The following is a 6,594-nucleotide window of genomic DNA, read 5'->3' on the forward strand; positions in this document are numbered from 1 at the left end:
CTGGGCTTAACCAAGATAAATTAAATTGTGTGGTGAAGACCTTTCTAAATTGTTCATAAAGAGGAAAAGACACTGGTCAACAGAGTTTGAAGCTTGAGTCCTTATGGACACAGGAGTCATGACATTTCTGAGTCAAATGGCAAAGGCAAATCTTTTAAACTGAATGTTATAGGATCAGCAGAGCAAAAGAAAAAAATATTGCTGCCTATGTTATAAAACCTGTCCAAGCTCCAAACCAATGACATGAAGAGACCTCTTTTTATACTCAGATGCTGGAGTGAGAACTGAACATGAACTCATCATCATCCATGATCATAAGCTCAGTTACTAATTTCTTAATAGAAAAGGGAGTTCAATGAGAAATTGCAATTTATGACAAATAAGTTTTGATGAGTTCCACAGAATTGAAACAATGACACGTATCTCTAAATTCACTTAGCGAAAGCACCTAAAACCTGTAAATCACTACTTAGAGCAGTGCAAAATGGACAAGATGTGGATCTTTCTTTCCAGGAATGACACATGACTATCAATCTGTGGGAGGTGGTATAAAAGGGGAGAAATGTGGTGACAGGCAGTAGTCCATGAGTGTATGGAAACTATAAGATTCTCCAGTCTCCTTGGCAAGATGGACAAGGATGTCATGGAGTAAGTGCCACTGAGATAAGGCTTGAACAAGAGATAACGCTTGGGTTCTTGAAAAAAATTGTGTGGAGGACAAGGACAAGAAAGGGCTTTGGGATCTGGAAAATAAATTAGGAAAGTTGTAGAATAGAGTTGTTGGCTGAAATGTAGGGTTTGATTGAACAACCAAAAACAAGCAAGGAAGAAAACTAGAAAAAATATCAGTCTCAGCCAGATGGTGGAGGACCTTGAATGCCTACATAAGAATTTTGACATTTATTTTATGCAAAAATGTTCATGAAGCTGTCAAGCAGTAAGTAGAAGGATATATTCAGAACATTGCTGTAAAACGAATAATCAAACAATGATTACAATGGAGAGTCTAAGTTTGGGGACAAGGGCACTAGATGTGAACCCACTAGCAAATGTGTAATTGGTGTATCAAAAAAAGGAAGTGATAGGAAATGATAGATGGCCTCAAACTTCTCTGCATCTAACCAGAACGGGGATAAGAATGGTGAAGAATGGAAGGAGAAATATAACATCAGAATACTAAAAAGTGGCCTAGTGCTAACTGTACCAAAAGGGTTCAAAGTTACCACTCCATGAATCTTCAAAAGTCTGCTTTAACCTGTGAAATCACAAAGGCAGACATGGAAAGATATTTTGAAGTGACATGTTGCCATATGATTCATTGTAATATCTGGAAATTAGGACTGCAGATTCTTTTTCATTTCTCCTCTTTGGTATTTCTTTGAAGAACTTTCTGTAACCCAAATGTTCTCTCAATTTCTCAATGTACTTATGAAATGGTGATAATGATTTTGGTTAGCCTCATGTGGATTTAGAGAAGAAAAAAATAGAAATCATTTCTGCAGCACACATTGAGAATTTTGGGTATTTTCACTTATTTCAAGAAAAATACAAGCTTCAAAATACTCATAACACCAAAGGTTGGGCAACTGAAATTGCCTTCTGCTCTGTGGAGACTGCATAATATGAGCTAGAGGGGAGAAAAAAATGATCCTGAAACATGAGATTTCAAAACAACTGAAAAAAATCTAGAACATAAATTGTAGTTTTCTTGTAGAATATTTATAACAGCTCACTTGTAGAGCTCCTGTCTGTTGCTGAACAGGGCCAATGGAAAATGCTTCTCAATTCAGCATTTAGTTTGATCCCTTACTGCACAGTGATTGATCATAGCAATTCCTTTCACATAAACAGAATCCTCCAGATAAGCTTGTTGGAGACACTCAGGGCTATGAATGCACTGCAGACCCAAAACTAATATTTTGCTTGTAGTGTTTAAACTCTATGCCAATAGGGTTCAAACTCCCTGTATTATAAAAGCAAAACTCTTTAAAGCATCCCCATTTAATCAGGTTGTAGGGAAAATGCATTGCCTATACATGCTTCTCTTGTAGAGAGGTATCTGTCTTTTCATTAGAGCCTCAACATCCCAGCAACAAAACGTATGGTGTAGCATGGTGAGCATCTTTAATCATTAGGAAACTATCCAGCAACTACTCAGCTATCTCATTTTGGAAAGCAGAGAGCTGTAACGGAAAGAAGAGAAATGGAGGACAGCATTTCCTGTGATCCTGAACATTTTCTCATATTGATGATGGTCATTTCTGCCACTGGAGTAGCTGGAATCGTAATTTGAGAGGAGTGTCATTTCTGCAGATACAAGCCTTGTGTAATCCTTCCATTTAAATGACATGATCCTGCAGGCTGATGATTTCATGGCTTACAATTTGTCACTTCTCCTTTGCCTGAGTTTGAAACATAGCTAAACAAAGATCAATAGGGTGATTTTGTTACGCCTGCCTGTCCACCTTGTTCAAACTAATGTTTAGTTTGTTAATTATGTTTTAATACACCTTCAAAGGGGCAAGAGGTCATGATTTTTCAAAAAGAAATGAGAAGATAGTTAAATTAGAATAAATTACAGGAAATCTATCAAGTCGCCCAAATCCTGATAGCATACTTACACATGCATACTAAGAACATATTTTTTGCACTATTGTTATGGATATTTTCTCAGAAATATTGAGGAAAGCACATTTGTCATTGGCTCAGGAGCTGGAAGTGATGCATAGTTAGATATCTTTTTTATTTTAAAATCAGTAGGGAGGTTTTGAAAAAAGGATTTTAGAAAATCAGGAATTTTTGAACAAAGACAGATCCTCAGTATAAATAGATTTACTGAAACCTTCTGACTCATAAGTTAAAAGCCACTTTCAAGATAAAGCAATGATGTAAATTAACATGGGTGACCAGGAACACTCCTGATGAATGACTGCTTCTCAGTCCTCCAATGTGTACAGTAATAGAAAGTGACCTTCAAAAATGGCCAAACTATGATGTGCCCTTTTTGAAGTCTTTTGTTTTTCTTCTTTTGGTATCTGAAGTTTAATATCTTTAGGGTGACCACAACATTCATCATCCAAATTGAGAGATATTTGAGACTGAAAATGTTATTAATATATCAATATATTAATATTGACAAAACCTGGGGCTATCCCTGGCAAACTGATATGAATGCTCAACCTAAATACTAGGGAACTGGAATTTCAGGTGCTATGATGTGAAAATTTCCACATATCCCTACATAAATATGAGAATTTTGCAATTGGTTGGATAGAATGTTTGCATTTATGTCATGAAGTAGGGAGAGATGGACAGGAAAAATAAAAGTAGAGAAAGCAGCATGTGAAATCCTTCACATAAAGAAGCTGACTAGCTTTTTTCACTTATGAAGATCACATAGTAATAATTTCCTGAAACTGGATAAAATTAATCACCTCTAATAGAGAAACTTCCTCTCCCATATGTCAGTTTTGTTCCTCATTTTCTCAGGATACTTATGAATTTATCTGTAAACTGCAAGTGAGGAAATGAGGCATAGATATGGCGTGGCTTTGGATGCCTTCAGTTATTTGGCTAAATTCAGGTTGTGGACTTGATAATGTCTTTTTTGATATAAATATTCTTCCCCTTAAAATGGTTCTATCTCTAGATTCAATTCAAATGCTATTTAAATAATTTGAAGATTTTTCTCTTGTTCCCTGAGTGGGACAGCAAACCTGTGGATGGACTGATGAAAGGAGACTGATATCATGCCCTGAACTAGCAATCAGAAGTTCTGCAAGTTAGCTCTGAGTCTAGCAGAAGTTGATTCTGTCTCTCTTTCATGGGTTCTACTTCTGAGAAAGACGTTGACAGATAGCTATAGCCTCAGTTTACAGAAAATTGCTCTATAAACTGATAGAATACAAAAAATGAGTCCCAGTAAGTGCCCTTGGCCTTAATCATGTCATTAATTTTATGCTTAATTTTTATATATAATTAAAACTATTTTTTCTTCTGTTGAAGAAACTTACTATTTAATGCTCTAAATTGGTTGTTATGTTTTAAGCCATGAAAGGTTAATGAACCACTAATGGAGAAAGAACTTTTTTGTGATGTTATTATTTTCCTTAAAATATTTTAAACTTACCCTCTTACACTGTTGGTGGGAATGTAAACTAGTACAACCACTACGGAAAAAAATGTGGAGGCTACTTAAAAAGCTAGACATTGATCTACCATTTGGTCCAGTAATACCACTCTTGGGGATATACCCAAAAGACTGTGACACAGGTTACTCCAGAGGCACCTGCACACCCATGTTTATTGCAGCACTATTCACAATAGCCAAGTTATGGAAACAGCCAAGATGCCCCACCACTGACGAATGGATTAAGAAAATGTGGTATCTATACACAATGGAATTTTATGCAGCCATGAAGAAGAATGAAATGTTATCATTCTCTGGTAAATGGATGGAATTGGAGAACATCATTCTAAGTGAGGTTAGCCTGGCCCAAAAGACCAAAAATCGTATGTTCTCCCTCATATGCGGACATTAGATCAAGGGCAAACACAACAAGGGGATTGGACTTTGAGCACATGATAAAAGCGAGAGCACACAAGGGAGGGGTGAGGATAGGTAAGACACCTAAAAAATTAGCTAGCATTTGTTGCCCTCAACGCAGAGAAACTAAAGCAGATACCTTAAAAGCAACTGAGGCCAATAGGAGAAGGGGACCAGAAACTAGAGAAAAGGTGAGATCAAAAAGAATTAACCTAGAAGGTAACACACATGCACAGGAAATTAATGTGAGTCAACTCCCTGTATAGCTATCCTTATCTCAACTAGCAAATACCTTTGTTCCTTCCTCTTATTGCTTATACTTTCTCTACAACAGAATTAGAGATAAGGGCAAAATAGTTTCTGCCGGGCATTGAGGGGGTGAGGGGCAGAGGGAGGGGGCGGAGTGGTTGGTAAGCGAGGGGGTGGCGGCAGGGGGGAGAAATGACCCAAGCATTGTATGCACATAAGAATAATAAAACAACAAAAATTTTAAAAGTATAAAATATTTTAAACTTTATATACATTGATACAACCATCTTTCCTTTTTATTTTCCATATGGGTTTGTTTTCCTGACAGAAATAGATGCAATTCCTTCTGCCCAATCATATTTTCTTTCCCCCTTCACTCAGTGTATCAATTACTTTTGCATAGCTGCAATTAAATACCTGAGAGAAACAACTTAAGGGAGGAAGGATTTCTTTTGGCTCACTGTTTCAGAGAGTCTAGTGCATGGGTGCTTTTCTCTATGTGCTTGGGCAGAATTCAGGTGACATGGATAGTGGAGTAATTTCTTCCCCTCACTGTGGAAAGTAAGCAAAGAGAGAAAGAGGCAGAAAGGGGCCAGGGACAAGAAACCATCAATGAACCCCCTCAGTGACCTACCTCCTCCAGCTAGGTCCCACCCCTTCAAATTTCCAAAGTACTACTAGCTGGGGATACTCTGCACATGAGCCATTTTGGGGACACTTCATATCCAAACCATAACAGTCAATAAATTTTAAATAATATTTGCCATATTCCAATTTCTATTTTTGGCACTTGACAATATATTGGGCAATAAACTATTATAATTCCTTGCCTTTAAGGAGCTGTTATTCTAGTGCGAGAATAAAAGAAAATCAATATTCCAGGTTAGAAAAGAAGTGTTGTAAGGGAGAAAAGAACAGATAAGGAAGGAGGTTTAGAAGTAAATGGTTAAGAAAGAGAAGTACAGATTTAAATTTAAATGAGATAAGACCATTGAGAAAGTAGTATTTGAGCTCCACAGTATTGTTTACAAAAAAAAATCTCAGGAGTTATTATTTTTATTTTTCAGTCTGCTCCATTTTTTTATATAGAAAAATTTAGAGATTAAACTCAATAGTACTTTGGCATGTTTGAGCTAATGAAACAATTAAACGGAAAAATACATAATATTAGATGCTCTGACAATAGCTTAGTATGTATCATTTCATTTAATCTTCACGACAGCTCTACACAATTGGCACTGTTATTTATCAATCGTAAGACCAACAAGAAGCAACCTGCCCTGGGTGACACTAAGTAATGTGAACTGTGATGATGCTGTAGATTGTGACCAGATAATCTGAATCTATACCCTAGGCCTTCTAGCTGGTGGCTACCAGCTAATTTATTTTTTGAGTGCTTTCATATCAAGAAAAACATTGTTTCTATTCTTAACCGCCTTCAGTAGTCCCCATAATTATTTTTCACTTTATATGTCTATTGAGAGGTTGGAAGATACTGATAAATTTTCCAACAAAAATCTAGGTGCTCCAACTGGACAAAGAAGAGTCTGGTATCCAGAATAATGAAGAGAAGAGACTTCCTCTTCCCACTAAAAATGGGCTATACATTGTCAGGTGTTTTTTTACTCATTCTTAATATGGAAAACATACATGATAAGTATAAAAGGGTGTTTTATCAAAGGGAGAAATCATCTCCTTGCATTTTAAAGATTGCAAACAAATGTAGCTTAATCGTTTATACATAGTTCATATTAGTAATAACTACTTCAAAATTAATGTCAGATAATGTTAAGATTAGC

The sequence above is a fragment of the Castor canadensis genome, chromosome 10, assembly GCF_047511655.1.
Source record: "Castor canadensis chromosome 10, mCasCan1.hap1v2, whole genome shotgun sequence".
Classification (NCBI taxonomy): Eukaryota; Metazoa; Chordata; class Mammalia; order Rodentia; family Castoridae; genus Castor; species Castor canadensis.